The 19,893-nt window shown below is 37.0% G+C and overlaps 1 protein-coding gene across 1 annotated transcript in view; it reads left to right on the forward strand.

Annotated features, from left to right (window-relative positions):
• The window catches only part of ZSWIM5 (zinc finger SWIM-type containing 5), a 166,001-nt gene that overhangs the window by 141,591 nt on the left and 4,517 nt on the right, over positions 1-19,893 (forward strand). The window lies entirely within an intron of this gene.

Below are 19,893 nucleotides of genomic sequence, written 5' to 3' on the forward strand. Positions count from 1 at the left end.
AGATAGTGGTGATGTTTGCACAACAATGTGAATGTATTTAATGTCACTGAATTATACCCTTAAGTGCTCAAAATGGTAAATTTATGTCTATTTTACCACAGTAAAAAGAAAAGAATAAATAGAAATAAAGTTCAGAGAAATTGAATTAGTAGTTAAAAATCTTTCCACAAAGAAACTCCAGGGCTAAATGGCTTCGCTGGTAAATTCTACCAAACATTTAAGGAACACGTAACAATTCTATATAAACTCTTGCAGAAAATTGAAGAGAAGGAAATACTTCCTAACTCAGTCTGTGAAATCATCATTATCCAGATACCAAAACCAAGCTATTTTGCCAAAAGCTTTAGCTTTGTTTCCGGTTCAAAGAATTCATTAACAAAAGAAACCCCCCATTACACACAAATAAACAATTTCAGTATTTAACAGAGGATTACTTAATTTCAATATACAATCATTAACAGAATAGAGAAGTAGAAACAATAGAGAAGAGTAACAGCACATACTTCACCAAATTGGGCTGCCCAAAATCCAGACCGAAACAGCATGCTGGGAAGTCCCAAGTAACAGCAGTCTGGAGTCCCAGTTGGGAAAAGGTCCCGGGCAGTGTTTCCCCTCCACAGGTGAGACTTCAAATTGCAGTTTGGGGGGTTCCTACTTATAATCACAGGCTGCAAACTGGTATCATAAGTTTGGTGCAAAAAATGCAACTCTGGTTTTACTTTAAACTTTTTACAATGCTGCTGTTTTATCTTGTGAGTCTTAGGATTTGGGCTTGCCTGGTGGCTCAGATGATAAATCATCTGCCTGTAATGCAGGAGACCCGGATTCAATCCCTGAGTTGGGAAGTTCCCTTGGAGAAGGAAATGGCAGCCCGCTCCAGTATTCTTGCCTGAAGAACTCCATGGACAGGAACCTGGTGGGCTACAGTCCATGGAGTCGCAATCAGCAGACATGACTAAGTGACTAACACTTTCACTTTCACTTGGGCACAGTTGGCCAGACCTCCAGCCTGTCAAGAATTTCAGGACCCAATTCCTTTCTTATTTAAAGTGGTGCCTGACTTGCTGTGCTTGTAGGCAGGCACCGAATCTGGGCAGCGTCCAGACTGGTCAGAAGAAAGGTTAGAGGCCTGCTCTGCTGCTTCTGAAGCCTGATCAAGACTTCCTCCGTTTTAGCTTCCCTAACACAGACAAAAACTATAAAAAAGAAAACCCTGGGAATTCCCTGGCAGTCCAGTGGTTAGGACATTGTGCTTCCACTGCAGGATTTATAGGTTCAATCCCTGGTTCTGGTAACTAAGATCCCACATGCCACATCGCACAGCCAAAAGCAAAAACAAAAACTCAGAATAAAACTCTCATGAGCACATAGGTACACAAACTCTTAATAAAAATTTTAAGAGACTGAATCCAAATAATACATTTTTTTTAATGATAATACATCATAATAAGTAGGGTTTACCTCCAAGAATACACAGTTGGTTTAAAACATTCAAAAATCAATCACTGTATTTCACCATACTAATAGAGTAAAAAAGAATACCCATATGATCATCTCAGTAATACGGAAAAAGCACCTAATAAAATCCAACATTTATTCCTACTAAAAACATTAAAATTCTCAACAAACTAGGAATAGAAGGAAACTTCCCCACATGATAAAGGGCATCTCTCTTACAACTGCCCTTATACTTAATGGTAAAAGATTGAATATTTTCTTCCTAACATCAAGAACAACGCAGGGACTTTCCTGGCTACACAGTGCTTAAGACTCTGAGCTTCCACTACAGAAGTTTCAATCCCTGGTTGGGGAACTAAGATCCCACATGCCACCTGGTGGGGCAAAAAAATTAAATGTTAAAATTTTTTAAAAAAGAAAAGAACAAGGCAAAGCTGTTTACTTTCACCTCTTGTTTCAGTATCAAACTGTTGATTTTAGCCAGTACAATAAGACACTTAACAGAACTATACGATACTCAGATTAGAAAGGAAGAAGCAAAACTTGGATGACATGATTGTCTATGTAGAAAATCCTGTGGAACCTACAAAAAATGTTTAGAACTAATAAGTTTAACAATGTTTCAGGATATAAGATTAATATACAAAAATCAATAGTATTTCAATATACCAGCAATGTACAGCCAGAAGTTGAAATTTTTAAAGATATCATTGTAATAACATCTTAAAGTTCAAAGGGGAGGGGATATATGTATACCTATGGCTGATTCATGTTGATGTTGGCAGAAACCAACAAAATTCTGTAAAGCAATTATCCTTCAATCAAAAAATAAATTTTTAAAAATAAAAAAAAAAAACAATAAGAGAAAGGCTAAAATTTTAAAGACAAAAAGCAATTTTAATAAGACTGGCATGGATGTAGAGCAACTGAAGCTCTCATACATTGCAGGTTGGAACATAAGTTGTACAACCACTTTGGTAAACCATTTGTCAGTTTCTTAAAAAGTTAAATAGACACCTGCACACATGATCCTGCCGTTCCACTCACAGGTATTACCCCAAAGGAAATGAAAGCATATATGCATACAAAGAATTCAACATGAGTGTCATAAGAGCTTTATTTTTAACCCCAAACTGGAAATGATCCATATATCCATGAGTAGATTGAATGGATAAAAACTGTGAAACAACCATACAGTGGAATACTACTCAGTAATGAAAAGGAACAAACTACTGATACATATTATGCCGTGGAAGAATCAAAATAATTATGCTAACTGAAAGAAGCCAGACTAAAGGAAAATCGGTACATACGTATTATTCCATTTACCTAAAATTCTAGCAGTGCCACACCACGGTGACAGAAAAATCAGCAGTTTCCTGGGAGTGGGATTTGGTATAGGCTAGGATGAAAGGGAAGAAAGGATTAGCAAGGGTCACAAGGAAACTTTGGGGGCAATGGATATATCATGAGTAATGGGTTAAGTCAAAATCATGTATTATTTAACAGGAGGCAATAAGAATTCAGTATCACTTCACGAAAAATGCAAACCTGCATCTAATCATGAGGAAACATCAGTTTAGTTCAGTTCAGTCGCTCAGCCGTGTCCGACTCTTCGCGACCCATGAACCGGAGCACACCAGGCCTCCCTGTCCATCACCAACTCCCAGAGTCCGCCCAAACCCATGTCCATTGTGTCGGTGATGCCATCCAACCATCTCATCCTCTGTCGTCCCCTTCTCCTCCTGCCCTCAATCTTTCCCAGCATCAGGGTCTTTTCAAATGAGTCAGCTCTCCGCATCAGGTGGCCCAAGTATTGGAGTTTCAGCTTCAACATCAGTCCTTCCAATGAACACCCAGGACTGATCTCCTTTAGGATGGACTGGTTGGATCTCCTTGCAGAAATGTCAGTCATATCCAAATTGAAGGTCATTATATAAGATAACTAGTCTAATCTACAAAAATGTCAAGGCCATGAGTGTTAAAGGAAGACTCAGGAATTTTTCCAAATTGTCAAAAGGCTGAAGAGACATGACAAACATAACACATGATCTAGTATAAAATCTTTACACATGTTTATACAAGATCACATGTTGCATTTAGTTTGTCATATCTTCTTAGGTGGTAGTAATATATCAATATAAAGTTCCTGATCTTGATGGTTACGTTGCAGGTAAGTAGAAGAGTATCCTTGTTTGCCAGGAATAGACTGCAGAACTCAGGGATGAGTTCAGGGTATCAAATCAGTTACTTTCAAGTGGTTTGGGGTGAGGGCATGGAGAAAAGATGATGCTTGAAGTACTATTGAAACTTCTTTTTGAGTTTGAAATTATTTCAAAATAAAAGGAAACATTTTAATAAAACATTGTGTTTGCAAAGGTGTAGAGTGGGAGTGTAGATTGGTAATCCTTTGTGTAGGGCAGGTTGGCCCTACACAATATCTATCAAATGTCTATCATAATTACAATGTATATATCCTTTGACCCAGCTGTTTCACTTCAAGGATTTTATTTTACAAATATATTTGTGAAATGATGTTTGTACAAAGTTACTCACTACAACCTTGTTTGCGGTTGCAAAATATTTGAAACATTCTAAATAGCCATCAATAGGAGACTGATTAAATATATTACTTTAGCACCAAATCTTATATGGAATTCCAAAATCTGAAAAGCTTTGAAAATCCACACTTTTTTCTAAGTTGAAAGCAAAACCTGGCCTCAGCTGACATGAGGCATTAGTTGCTTCTCAACACTCTTACCAGTCACAGACATCTCTGCTATTCACTAATAAAATGTTTGCCTTTTTTTTTTTAAAGATGGTTGTTATTTTGTTAGTTTGAGTTTAATTATTCTGTAAAAATGTCCAGAAAATTGAAGATACTCCTGTGGATAAAAATCAGTAGAAAAGGAACCATCTGATATCAATAGCACAGAAAATAAAGTTAATACAAAATTTGATCAGGTGTTTCTATAAGACATCTTACTAAAGAGCAAAGTGTGGGAATTAACACCACATATGACTTGAACTGGGCTTCCCCGGTGGCTCAGTGGTAAAAAAAAAAAAAAAATCCACTTGCCAATGCAGGAGATGCAGGTTCAATCCCTGGGTTGGGAAGATCCCCTGAAGAAGGAAATGGCAACCCACTCTAGTATTCTTGCCTGGGAAATCCCATGGACAGAGGAGCCTGGTGGGCTACAGTCCATGGGGTCGCAAAGAGTCAGACACGACTGAGCTCAGTACAGCAGCAGCATGACTTGAAGTAATAGAAATACAAAGTGTTGAAGTTTTACAGGGACAATGACCAGAACTAAAGAAGAACAGAAAATTTTCTGAGGACAAAAATGAAGATATTGACATTACCATGATTGAATGGATTCAACAATGAAACAGTCTGAATACGCCACTGATTGGTTTGTTGTTCATAAAACAAGCTACATTATTCCATGAAGGACTGAAGCTTTACAGTGAGTATAGGATATCAGAAGATTGGCTGCAGAAATTTCAGAAGCATTGCAGTATAAAATATCTGTACAACTATGATGAAAAAACTTTTCATGAAATTGATGAAAATTATATTGACAATTTGTTATGGTAATTTTTAATGAAAACCTTAGTCTTGAACAAGTATACACTGCTGACGAAATAGCTGTTCTGTTTTCTTAAAAAAAAAAAACAGTGATTGATGAGCAAACAAGAGATTTTAAGGACTCTAAACACAGGGTGAATGTTCTGGGATCTGCCAGATAAAGCTAGAAAAAGTCAACATCCATAATGTTTCAAAAGTTATTCAGAGAGTTCCCTAGCAGTCCAGTGGTTAGGACTCTGTACTTTCACTACCATGGACCTGGGTTTGATCTCTGGTCAGGGAACTAGTATCCTGCAAGCTGTGCAGTAAAACCAAAATAAAGAGTTGTTCACAATTTATTTGTTAGTATGTAAACAAAAAAACCATGAGTAATCAAAGAGATCATTTCTATTAGGCTTAATAATCTCTACCAATGAAGTGAACTCATTGCACTGGAAGCTGGAATGGAAGAAAACTATATACTTGTTCCTAGACCACTATCCCACACACACACCTCATGAACTTCTTGTAACCAAGAAATTTTACTCCCAATGAAGAACAAATATAAATATTTATTTATTTTCATACTATATACTTGAAACAGGTAACTCCCAAGTCTTCCTAAAAGAGTTATTGTAGAAACTTGATCAAGTATACCTTAATTATGCTATTTACACAGTTGCTGATACTTGGAACAATTGATAAATATTTTGCAGAGACTTTCACTTTGAAAGTGCGCTTGTATATAAAGATAGTGAAGGGTTTTGTGTCACTAATGTAGTCTCATTACTTACATTAAAAGTTAATAGGCTAAAAGTCTAAATAAGTCAGAACCTTGCTACTCAATGTATGATCAGTGGATAAGCAGCATCAGCATGACCTGGAAACTTGTTAGAAATGCAAATTCTGAATCTGAATCTCTGTGAATATAGCCCAAGAATCTTATGCTTTAACAAATTATTCAGATGATTTTTAACCTACTAAGATTATAGAAGTGTTGAGTTAGAACAAGCTGACATCAAAATATATATATATTGACTATTTTAAGTTATATACCTATTGTACATTCCTTGCAAGATAGAAGAATTGTTAAAATAGTGTTATCCCAAGTGAGCATGAGGCTAGGAATAATGACAATTATGAGATGTAACAGTTGGAAAAAATATCCATAGACAGTATTGGGAAAATGTATGAGCAGTTAATTGGCCTTGAATAACATGCATTTATCAGTGAAAATGGATTATACCTGCTTACTTAATTGAAAAAGACTGCTTATTTAGAAATCTGTATTAATCAGACGCATTACCCTAGAAGTACTCCTTTTTTAAGGTCATCTATTGTAGTTGTTTCATCATTAAAGAATCTCTTTCCAGGCCCATCATTAAATTCCCAACTCTGATCTTTGGTGACAGTGATAGCAATGCAGATGAAGCCTTTTGTCCAAAATCCTCAAGAAACCAGATAGAAGAAGTATTTACTTATGCATATGTTTAGAAGCATAGCTTGGTTTGAGGTTTTATTGAGTATTTTCCTTAGAAGTAAAGAGTCCCAAGTATTTAGTCTATATCACACTATTTCATCCATCAGTTTATCACTGTATCAAAAAAATACAACATTAACTTTGCTATTTATCCTACCTAGCATGAATATTCATACTTTCACTGAACAAATAATAATGTGTTTAATTATAGGATGCTGCCCCAGGCCCAGTGTGAGTATTATATATAATATATGCACAAATTATCTTTATATAATAAGCTCCAAATGCATTCATAACCTAAGGGTTTTAAAGAAGCAGTTGTGGACCTGTACATCCATAAATGGGATATTATGCAGTCATGTAAAAGAACAAAAATTTCTTTATGTACTGATGTAGAATAATCTCCAAGATACACTAATATGTGAGGGGGAAATGACATGCAAATTTGTATATACTATGCTAAAGGAGAGGAAATACAGTGTTTCCTTACTATGCATAGAATGTCCTGGAAGGTAAAACAAACACTATCAGTTGTGGACAGGGTTAGCGTTGAGTGAATATGGGTCAGAGGTAAGGGGGAGAAAATTCTTCATTATTTATCTTTTGTCTCTTTTCAACATTGAATCATGTGAATATTTCCAAAATTTTAAATTATGAATGTCAAAAGAAACATGTCAAATTGAAATGCAAAAATTAAAAAAGAATGGGGGTGGGGGAACCCAGAACAGGATATCTGAGAACCATGAGACAATTACAGAAGATATATAACATATGCACTATATTCTGTAATACCAGAAGGAGAAGAAAGAGAACAGTAGAAGAAAAGTTGGAAGTAATAATGATTGAAAATTTGCCAAAACTTATGACAGAAACCAGAACATAGATCCTGGGAGCTCAGAGAACACCAAGCAGGATGAATACCAAAAAATTTTCTCCTAGGCATATCCTATTCAAACTGTAGAAAATCAAACACCAGGAGAAAATCTTGAAAAAAGCTAGAGAACAAGACAACCTTACCTATGGAGAAACAAAGATAAGAATTACATCAACTTCACTTCACAAAACATGCAAGCAAGAGGGAGTGAAGTGAAATATTTTAAATGTTGCAAGAAAAAAACACCAACCTAGAATTAGGTATCCAAATAAATTATCCTTTGAAAAAAAAGAAATAAAGACTATCTCAGACAAAGACTCAGGGAATTATTGCCAACAAATTGCAAGAAATCTTTCACAGGGAAGAAAAATTATATAGATCTGAAACTTAGATCCATGTGAAGAAAGGAATAGTGTTAGAGAAGGAATAAAAAAAGTTGGTGTTGGAGCTGCATCTGCACAGTGCTGGAGCGACTTTGAGGAGATAGCCCATGTCCAAGGGCAAAGGAGAAGCCCCAGCAAGACAGTAGGAGGGGTGAAATCACGTTTAGAATCAAACCCCACACCCACCAGAGATGCTCAGAGGGCTCAAACAAACTTTGTGCGCACCAGGAGCCAGAGACTCCATAGAGACAGAGACAGAACTGTGTTTGAGCGTCTCCTGCAGAGGTATGGGTCAGCAGGGGGCTGCTGCAGGGACAGGGGCTCTGGGTGAAGCAGATGTAGGTACGGCATAAGCCCTTTTGGGGGAGATCACCATTAACCCCACCATAGAGCCACCAGAACTTGCAGAGGACTGGGGAAACAGACTCTCGGAGGGCACAAATAGAACCTTGTGTGCACCAGGACCCAGGAGAAAGGAGCAGTGACCCCACAAGAGACTGACCCAGACTTGCCCGTGAGTGTCCAGGAGTCTCTTGTGGAGGCATGGGCTGAGAGTGGCCTGCTGCAGGGTTGGGGGCATAGAGTGCAACAGTATGGGCATGGGACCTTTTGAAGGAGGTTGCCATTATCTTCATTACCTCCACCATAGTTTGGCCTCAGGTCAAATAACAGGGAGGAAACACAGCCCCTCCCATCAACAGAAAATTGGATTAAAGATTTACTGAGCTTGCCCCACCCATCAGAACAAGATCCAGTTTCCCCCTCAGTCAGTCTGTCCCATCAGGAAGCTTCTATAAACCTCTTATCCTTCTCTTTCAGAGGGTAGACAGAATGAAAATCACAATCACAGAAAACTAACCAATCTGATCACATAGATCACAGTCTTATCTAACTCAATGAAACTATGAGCCATGTCCTGTAGGACCACCCAGGATGAATGGGTCATGGTGGAAAGTTCTGACAAAACGTGGTCCACTGGAGAAGGGGACGGCAAACCATGTCAGCATTCTTGCCTTGAGAACCCTGTGAACAATATGAAAAGGCAAAAAGATAGGACACTGAAAGATGAATACCCCAGGTCGATAGGTGCCCAATATGCTACTGGAGATCAATGGAGAAATAACTCCAGAAAGAATGAAGAGACGGAGCCAAAGCAAAAACAACACCCTGTTGTGGGTGTGACTGCTGATGGAAGTAAAGACCAATGCTGTAAAGAGCAATATTGCATAGGAACCTGGAATGTTAGGACCATGAATCAAGGCAAATAGGAAGTGGTCAAACAGGAGATGGCAAGAGTGAATATCTACATTTTAGGGATTGGCAAACTAAAATGGACTGGAATGGGTGAATTTAACTCAGATGGCCATTATGTCTACCACTGTGGGCAAGAATCCCTTAGAAGAAATGGAGTAGCCATCATAGTCAACAAAAGAGTCTGAAATGCGGTACTTGGATGCAATCTCAAAAACAACAGAATGATCTCTGTTTGTTTCCAAGGCAAACCATTCAGTATCACAATAATCCACAAGTCTCTGCCGCAACCAATAATGCTGAAGAAGCTGAAGTTGAATGGTTCTTTGAAGACCTACAAGACCTTCTAGAACTAACACCCAAAAAAGATATCCTTTTCATAATAGGGGACTGGAATGCAAAAGTAGGAAGTCAAGAAATACCTGGAGTAACAGGCAAATTTGGCCTTGGAGTACAGAATGAAGCAGAGCAAAGGCTAACAGAGTTCTGCCAAGAGAATGCACTGGTCATGGCAAACACCCTCTTCTAACAACATAAGAGAAGACTCTACACATGGACATCACCAGATGGTCAATACTGAAATCAGATTGATTATATTCTTTGCAGCCAAAGATGAAGAAGCTCTATACAGTCAGCAAAACAAGACCGGGAACTGACTGTGGCTTAGATATGAAGTCCTTACTGCCAAATTCAGACTTAAATTGAAGAAAGTAGAGAAAACCACTAGACCATTCAGGTATGACCTAAATCAGATCCCTTAAGATTATACAGTGGAAGTGACAAATAGCTTCAAGGGATTAGATCTGATAGAGTGCCTGAAGAATTATGGATGGAGGTTCGTGACATTGTACAGGAGGCAGTGATCAAGACCATCCCCAAGAAAAAGAAATGCAAAAAAGGCAAAATGGTTGTCTGAGGAGGCCTTACAAATAGCTGTGAAAAGAAAAGATGCAAAGGAGAAAAGGAAAGATATACCCATTTGAATGCAGAGTTCCAAAGAATTACAAGATAAGATAAGAAAGCCTTCCTCAGTGATCAATGCAAAGAAATAGAGGAAAGCAACAGAATGGGAAAGACTAGAGAGCTTTTCAAGAAAATTAGAGATACCAAAGGCACATTTCATGCAAAGATGGGCATAATAAAGGACAGAAATGGTATGAACCTAACAGAAGCAAAAGATATTAAGAAGAGGTGGCAAGAATACACAGAAGAACTATACAAAAAAGATCTTCATGACCCAGATAATCATGATGGTGTGATCACTCACCTAGAGCCAGACATCCTGGAATGTGAAGTCAAGTGGGCCTTAGGAAGCATCACTATGAACAAAGCTAGTGAAGGTGATGGAATTCCAGTTGTGCTATTTCAAATCCTAAAAGATGATGCTGTGAAAGTGCTGCACTCAATATGCCAGTAAATTTGGAGAACTCAGCAGTGGCCACAGGAGGAAAAGGTCAGTTTTCATTCCAATCCCAAAGAATGCTCAAACTACAACACAATTGTACTCATCTCACATGCTAGAAAAGTAATGCTCTCCAAGCAAGGCTTCAACAGTATGTGGACTGTGAGCGCCCAGATGTTCGAGCTGGATTTAGAAAATGCAGAGGAACCAAAAATCAAATTGCCAACATCCATTGAATCATCGAAAAAGCAAGAGAGTTCCAGAAAAACATCTGCTTCTGCTTTATTGACTATGCCAAAGCCTTTGACTGTGTGGATCACAACAAACTTGAAAATTCTTCAAGAGATGGGAATACCAGACCACCTGACCTGCCTCCTGAAAAATCTGTATGCAGGTCAAGAAGCAACAGTTAGAACTGGTCATGGAACTGGTTCCAAATAGGAAAAGGAGTACATCAAGGCTGTATATTGACACCCTGCTTATTTAACTTCTGTGCAGAGTACATCATGAGAAATGCTGGACTGAATGAAGCACAAGCTGGAATCAAGATTGTCAGGAGAAATATCAATAACCTCATATATGCAGATGACACCACACTTTTGACAGAAAGCAAAGAAGAACTAAAGAGCCTCTTGATGAAAGTGAAAGAGGAGAGTGAAAAAGTTGGCTTAAAACTCAACATTCTGGAGAAGGAAATGGCAACCCACTCCAGTATTCTTGCCTGGAGAATCCCATGGACGGAGGAGCCTGGTGGGCTACAGTCTAAGGGGTCGCAAAGAGTCAGATACGACTTCACTTTCACTTTCACTTTCAACCCTCAGCTGGGAAGACTTTCAGCTCTTGTGTTTGCTATTGATTGTTTCCTTGAGTTCTCAAAGACCTGTGACCATATTTTTTTTTAAGTTGCCTGTTTTCTAATTGCATCACTTTACACACTGTTGTCTAGTAATATGTGGTATTTAGAATGTCTTCTTAATTATTTTGAGCAGCCATTGCCCGTATTTTCTTAGCACCTCCTTGGTTTTCTTATGTGAACTCATCTGACAGGGAAATGCAGCTTTTTTGTTTGCCCTCTCTGCATACTGGACCGTCTGAGTCAGGTTCTAACTAATCCCTGATGGTCTCTGAGCTACTGTTCTACCAGACTCAGTAGTTATGTGCTTCAGGAATTTTTCGGTAGAATTGGTCGTATTAGGAGACTCTTGGTGTCACCTTTGTTATCTTAAAAGCTGGTCCCTTCGCTGAGGCTCTTAATTTTTTGAAAACTTGATGCTATTTCAGCTGAAAAAAAATTGGCAAGGCTATTTAAAAAATTGAGGGAAGCCATTTAAGAAATTGAAAAGTAATCGCAAACAACATTGGGTAGTTGTGACTTTCAGTTCTGTATCAGTTGAATTTTTGTGCTCTTTTCCCTGTGTACGTGGTGGTTCTATTTTTCTCCAATAAAACTTTTTATTTGAAAAAAAAAAAACTCAACATTCATTAAAAAATACTGATTTTAAAAACTAATAACTTAAACTGCCACACACTTGAGACCCATTAAAAAAAGTTTAATGAGAAAAAAAAGACAACTCAACATTCAGAAGACTATGATCATGGCATCTGGTCCCATCACTTCATGGCAAATAAATGGGGAAGCAATGGAAACAGTGAAAGACTTTATTTTCTTGGGCTCCAAAATCACTGCAGATGGTGACTGCAGCCATGAAATTAAAAGATGCTTACTCCTTGGAAGAAAAGTTATGACCAACCTAGACAGCATATTAAAAAATAGAGACATTACTTTGCCAACAAAGGTCCATCTAGTCAAAGCTATGGTTTTTCCAATAGCCATGTATGGATGTGAGAGTTGGACTATAAAGAAAGCTGAGCACTAAAGAACTGATGCTTTTGAAGTGTGGTATTGGAGAAGACTCTTGAGAGTCCCTTGGACAGCAAGGAGATCCAACCAGTCAATCCTAAAGGAAATCAATCCTGAATATTCATTGGAAGGACTGATTTCGAAGCTGAAACTCCAATACTTTGGCCACCTGATGCGAAGAACTCACTCACTGAAAAGACCCTGATGCTGGGAAAATTGAAGGTGGGAGAGGGGATGACAGAGGATGAGATGGTTGGATGGCATCACCGACTCAATGGACATGAGTTTGAGTAAGCTCCAGGAGTTAGTGATGGACAGGGAATCCTGGCGTGCTGCAATCCATGGGTCACAAAGAGTTACACATGACTGAGCCACTGAACTGAACTGAACTGATAAAAGGTAAATCCTTTGGTTTTTGAAAAATTCTTAATTGAACTAATAACTGTTCAAAATAATAATAGAAATGTATTTGGTTACTATAGCTTAAAGATAAATCAACGAAGCAGTGATATTACAGACAGAAGGAAGAATTGAGAATACTAAGGTATCTTATGAAGTGATATAGTTATTTGAAAATGGACTTAGATTAGTTGTAAATGTATACTGCAACTCTCAGGCAAACACTAAAGTAACTTTGAAAAGAAATTGTGAAATTTGAAAAGAATTGTGAAATTTGAAAAGAATTGTGAGAAGAGAAAATTGAATCATGTAACATGCTCAATTTAAACCAGAGAAGGCAGAAAGGAGGAAAGGTTTTTTAAAAAGAAAGAACTAATTCAATGAATAAAAAAGTTATAAATGTGGTAGATATTAATCCAAGTATATCAATAATCACTTTAAATATGAATGGTCTAAATATACCAATTAAAAGACAGACTGGGGGAAAAAAAGAAAGGAGAAATTCCCTGGCAGTCCAGAGGTGACTTCATGCCTCCGCTGCAGGAAGCCCCAGTTCAGTCTCCAGTTGGGGAACTAAGATCCCACAAGCTGCATGACTTGGCCCCCCCACCAAAAAAAAGGGACAGACTGACAGTGATTAAAAAAAACAAAACAAAACAATTATATGTTGTCTACAAGAAACACACTTTAAAGATGTAGAGTGAAAGTAAAAGGAAGGGATCAATTACTTATATAAGAGCTAAAGCCATAAATTTCATAAGCGAAAACATAGGACCTTGGATTTGGTAATTCTTAGGTTATGACACCAAAAGCATGAGCAGCAAAAGAAAAGAATAAATTCGGACCTCATCAGAATTAAAAACTTCCATTCATCAAAGGACATTACCAAGAAAGTGAAAAGACAACTTAAAGGATGGAAAAAAAATTTACAAATTTTGTATCTGATAAGGGCTTAATATACAAAATATATAAAGAACTATAGTTCAACAATAAAAAAGACAATTGGATTTTTAAATGGGCAACAGATTTGAAGAGAGTGTTCTTCAAAGAAGATATATAAATGCTTATAAGCACATGAAGGGAAAACAGTATCATTAGTCATTAGGGAAATGTACATCAAGACCACAGTAAGATACCACTTCACACCCACTAAGATGGCTTGGCTGTGCTATTGCACAGCTTGTGGTATCTTTTCCCCAACCAGGGATTGAATCTGGGCACCTTCAGTGGAAGCATGGAGTCCTATGATGAGGATATGGAGAAACTGAAATTCTTTTACATTGCTGGTGGGAATGTAAAGTGATTAATAGCTGCTGTGGAAAATAGTGTGATGGTGCCTGAAAATTTTAAATAGAATTAACATATCATCCAGCAGTTCCACTCCTATGTATATACCCAAAAGAATTGAAAACAGATTCAAACAGGTACTTTATACACCAGTGTTCACTGCAGCATTATTTGCAACAGCCAAAAACTGGAAACAACCCAAGTGTCCATCAGCAAATGAATGGGTAAACAAAATGTGGTATATACAGTGGACTATTGTTATTAAGTCATTAAAAAAGAAACTATGTTCTGATAACATGCTACAACTTGGGGGAAACTTGAAGACATTATGCTAAGAGAAATAACTCAGACACACCAAAAGTAATTTTTGTATGATTCCACATACATGTCTAGAATAGGCAAGTTAATAAAGACAAAAAATAGAAGTTTCCCAGGCTAAAGCGAGAGATGATGGTGAATTACTGCTTAATGGGTACAGAGTTTCTGTTTAGGATGATAAAAAACTTTTGGAAAAATATGGTGCTGCTATTTACACAATGAATGATATTCCACAGTGTTGAATGTGATTAACAGTACTCAATTGTATACTTAAAATGGTTAAGATAGAAAGTTTTAGTATATATATTTTTGCCACAATTAATAGGTAAAGGAATTAATAAAGAGGCAGTGTTAAAGCAAGCAAATGACCCTAAGTATAAACATTGAACAGTACTGGCCTTCATTTTTATCCTAGTACCTTTAGGTACATATTTAATTCTTCTGTGACTTAAGCTTCTACGCTTTACCTTTCCATATGAAAATGAAATGAAAGTCGCTCAGTTATGTCATATTTTGAACTAAAAACAGAGGCCAGGGCTTAAACAAACCACACATATGAGGTGTTGTCAACACTCTCACCCCCACTTTCCATACCCTGTAGACTTACTACCAAACTAGCTGCACTGAAAGCAGGAAGAGTCTGGAAAAGATACTCTCCCAGGAAAGCACGTGTACCAGTTGAACTAATTTGTTATTTTCATCTTTAAAACTGTTTCTTAACCACAGTCTGATTCCTTCAACAACAACATAGTAAAGGATAGAGAAAGGTATACCATGTTAACACATATCAAGAAAAACCTGGAATGCCTGTATTAAACAAAGACTTCAGTAAATGGAAAATTGTCAGGGATAAAGAGGGGCATTACACAGTGATAAAGGAGTCAGTTATCCAAGAAGTCATAATAATCTTTAATGTATATGCATCTAACAACAAAGCATCAAAATATGTGAGGGGAAAACCAACAGAACTGCAATGAGAAATGGACAAATCCACTGTTACATTCAGAGAATTCACAGTACCTCTTAACAATAATCAATGCATCGAGCAGGCAGAAAATCAGTAAGTTATACTTGAACAGCACCATTAATTAACTGAATCTAATTAACATTTATAAAATACTTTATCAAACTGCAATAGAATACACATTCTTTTCAAGCTCACATGGAATGTTCACCAAGATAGACCACATTCTGAACCATAAAACACATCTCAGTAAATTTAGAAGAATAGAAATCATACAAAGTGTGCTTTCAGATCACAGTGGAATTAAGCTAGAAATTATTAACAGAAGGATAACTGGAAAATTCCCAAAAATATGGAGTTTAAACACACTTCTAAGTCACACATGGATCAAAGATGAACTCTCAGGAATTTTTTAATATTTTGAACTAAATGAAAGTTTAAAACTAAAAAAACAAAATTCAACTAATCAGAAATGTAGGATGCAATGAAAGCAGTGCTTGGAGGGAAATTTTATGGCATTAAATACATATGTTAGAAAAGAGGTAATATTGCAGATGTTCCCTCACCCCTGTTAGAATGGCTGTTATCAAAAAGACAAAAGATGTGGAATACACTGTTGGTGAGAATGTAAATTGGTACAACAACTATGGGAAACAGGATGGATGTTTCTCAAAAAACTTTAAAAATAGAACTACCATGTACAGTATGTACCACGTATGGTATATGGTATAGTAATCAAATGTGTGCTATTGGCAAAAGAATAAGCAAATAGGTCCATGGAACAAAATAGCTCAGAAATAGTCTCACACAAATACAGTCAACTGGTCTTTGACAAAGGAGCAAAGGATAATATTTTCAGCAAATGGTATTGGAAGAACTGTACATTCACTTTTTAAAAAATGAATATAGACACACTGACCTTACACCTTTCATGAAAATGAATTCAAAATGTATCATAGACATAAATATAAAACACAAAATTATAAAACTTCTAGAAGATAACACAGGAGAAAGACTAGATGACCTTGTGTTTGACAGTAACTTTTTTTGACCACACTGTGTGACTTGTGGAATCTTAGTTCCCTGATCAGGGATCAAACCTGGGCTGCCTGCAGTGGAAATGCAGAGTCCTAACCACTGGACCTCCAGAGAATTCCCAAAAATAGCTTTTTAGATACAACACCAAAATTAGATACAGTCGATGAAAAAAACATCGGTAAGTAGGACTTCATTAAAATTTAAAACTTATGTGAAAAACATTGAAAAGACAAGCCACAGCCTGGGAGAAAATATTTGCAAAACAGTATCTAATCAAGAACTTGTATCCCAAATATACAAATAACTCTTGAAACTCAACAATAAAGAAAACAACTGAATCTTAAAATGCACTAAAGACCTGAACTGATGTCTTACCAGATAAGATATATAGATGTCAAACAAGCGTGTAAAAAGATACTCACCATGACATGTCATTTGGGAAATACAAATTAAAACAAAAATTAGATACCACTATATACCTATTAGAATAGCTAAAATCCAGACACAGCACCAAACACTAGTGCAGATGTGGAGCAGCAGAGACTCGTTCATTCCTGGTGGGAATGCCAAAGGTTCAGCCACTTTGGAAGACAGTTTTGTCAGTTTTTTACAAAGCTACACAGTCTAACCATATGATCCAGTAATCATGTTCCGTTATTTGCCCAAATAAGTTGAAAACTTACACAACTGTCCACGTAAAAACCAGCACACATATGTTTATAGCACCTTTATTTGTAATGCCTAAAAATGGAAGCAAACAAGATATCCTGCAGCTGGTGAATGGATATACAAACTGAGGTAGGTCCATACAATGGGATATTATTTACCAACATAAAGAAATGAAGTGCCCTTCAATAAGTGGTGCTGGGAAACTGGACAGCTACATATGAAAGAATGAAATTAGAACATTCTCTGACACTATACACAAAAATAAACTCAAAATGAATTAAAGACCTAAATATAAGACCAGAGACCATAAAACTCAAAACATAGGCAGAACACTGTTAACACAAATCACAGCAGTGTTTTTTTTTTTTTTTGTCATACATTGATATGAATCAGCCATGGATTTACATGTATTCCCCATCCCGATCCCCCCTCCCACCTCCCTCTCCACCCGATTCCTCTGGGTCTTCCCAGTGCACCAGGCCCGAGCACTTGTCTCATGCATCCCACCTGGGCTGGTGATCTGTTTCACCATAGATAGTATTTAATCTGCATCCTAAAGCAAAGGAAAATAAAAAATAAATAAGTGGGACCTAGTTAAAAGCTTTTGCACAGCAAAGAAAATCATCGGCAAAAGTGAAAAGACAACCTACTGAATGGGAGGAAATACTAGCAAATAGAGTGACGAGTAGGGAATTAAATCCAAAATATACATTTCATATGAACTAACATTAAAAAAAAAAACAACCTTGATTTTAAAAATGGGCAGAAAATGTGGATAGACAGGCACATAAAAAGATGCTCAATATCATTAATCATCAGAGAAATGTAAATTAAAAACCACTTTGAAAATAAATAAATAAAAATAAAATAAAAATAAGATAATAAAAATAAATAAAAATAAAATAAAAACCACTTTGAGATATCACCTCACACCTGTCAGAATGACTATTATCAAAAAGATGACAAATAACAACTGTTGGTGTGGACGTGGAGAAAAGGGAACCCTTGTACACCATTGGTGGGAATGTAAATTGATGCAGCCACTGTGGAAAATGATATGGAGGTTTCTCAGAAAATTAGAACTGTGATATGACCCAGCAGTTCCACTCCTTGGTATATATCCAAAAAATGTAAAACACTAATTGAAAAAGATACATGTACCCCAATGTTCATGACAGCATTATTTACAGTAGATAATAAATAGAACCAACCTAAGTGTCCCATCAACAGATGAATGGGTAAAGAAGAGATGGTATAAATATATAATCAAATACTGCTCAGTCATTAAAAAGAAGAAAATTTTGCCATTTACAGCAACATAGATGGAATCAAAGGCTATTCTGCTAAGTAAATTAAGTCAGAGAAAGACAAATATTGTATGATATCACTTATATGTGGAATCTAAAAACTACAACAAACTATTGAATATAACAAAAAAAGAAACAGACTCACAGATTATGAGAGCAAACTTGTTACCAGTGTGGGGGTGGGGGTGGGGTAAGGTGGGGAGGAGGGTCAAGATGGGGGAAGGAGTTTAAGAGGTACCAACTACTATGTATGAAATAAGTAAGCTACAAGGATATATTGTAGGAATATAGCCAGTATTTTATAATAACTATAAATGGAGTATAACCTTTAAAAAATTGTGAGTCACTATGTTGTATACCCGAAATGTATATAGTATTGTACATCAACTAAAACTAAATAAAAAAAAAAAAGAGCTACCAAGCCATAAATAGACATTTAAGGAAACAAATGTATTTTGCTTCCTGAAGGAAGCCAGTCTGTAAAGCTTACATACTATTCCAAATCTGCGACATTCTGGAGAAGTTAACACTACAGAGGCAGTAAAAAGATCAGTAGCTTCAGGAGGAAAGAGAAGAGGGATGAACAGGTAGAGCACAGGAGATTTTTAGAGCAATGAGTCTATTCTGTATGACATAGTAATGGCAGATCCATGATACTATGCATTTGTCAAAACCCATAGGATTGTACAACACAGTGGACCCTAATGTTAACTATGGACTTCAGTTAATAATAATGTATCAATGTTCATTCAATGTAAGACAGTTGGTAATAAGGGAAGCTGAAAGGGGAGAGAAAGGGATATGTGAGAACTCTGTCTTATCTGCTCAATTTTCTGTATACCTAAAACCACTTTAAAAACATAAAGTCAGGGATTCCCTGGCTGTCCAGTGGTTAGGACTCTGCCCTCGCTACCGAGGGCCTGGGTTTGATCCCTGGTTGAGGAACTAAGGTCCCGCCAAAAAAAAAAAAAAAAAGTCTATTAAATGTCTTAATTGTTTTTAAAGAGGATAGAAGGAAAAAAGGTAATCTCTCAATCCTGACCCCCAAAGATAACTACTATTGCTAAGACAGTGTTGTAAATATCCCCACATATTTTCTATTCATATATGTGCATGCACAGACATATTACCTGTACACAAATTGTTTCTAATTCCCTCCACAACCTTAAAAGGTTATTGTTTCCATTTTATAGATGAAGTAACTGGTCTGGTACGTGGCTGAACTAGGTTCATTTCCCAATGTATTTTACTCCAAAGCCTGTACACTCTTAGCACTGCACCTCTTTGTAAAACATAAGACCTACTTTTTCTTCTATCTTTATTTCACATTTTACCCCTTCAGAAGATATACCAATCTTTCATATACCCTACTGCCTTCATGTCATATGGTACTCATGGCATCCCTGCAATGTATTCCATAACTCTGTGCACTCATACTTGCCTACTGAATAAGAAGTGGTAGCCCAGCTCCAGGGAACTGCACTGAGAAGCAGACTGTGGGACTGGCATACTTTTTTGGCAATAATGTAGCTTCCTTCTCCTGTATAAGTAGCTCTCAAAATTCAGGTGTTAGAAAAAGTTATTTCTGGGACCTAAAGATCCTGAGGGGAAAAAAGGGTAAGGGGTCAAGGCCA

This window comes from Cervus elaphus, chromosome 20, assembly GCF_910594005.1.
Source record: "Cervus elaphus chromosome 20, mCerEla1.1, whole genome shotgun sequence".
In the NCBI taxonomy this organism is placed as follows: Eukaryota; Metazoa; Chordata; class Mammalia; order Artiodactyla; family Cervidae; genus Cervus; species Cervus elaphus.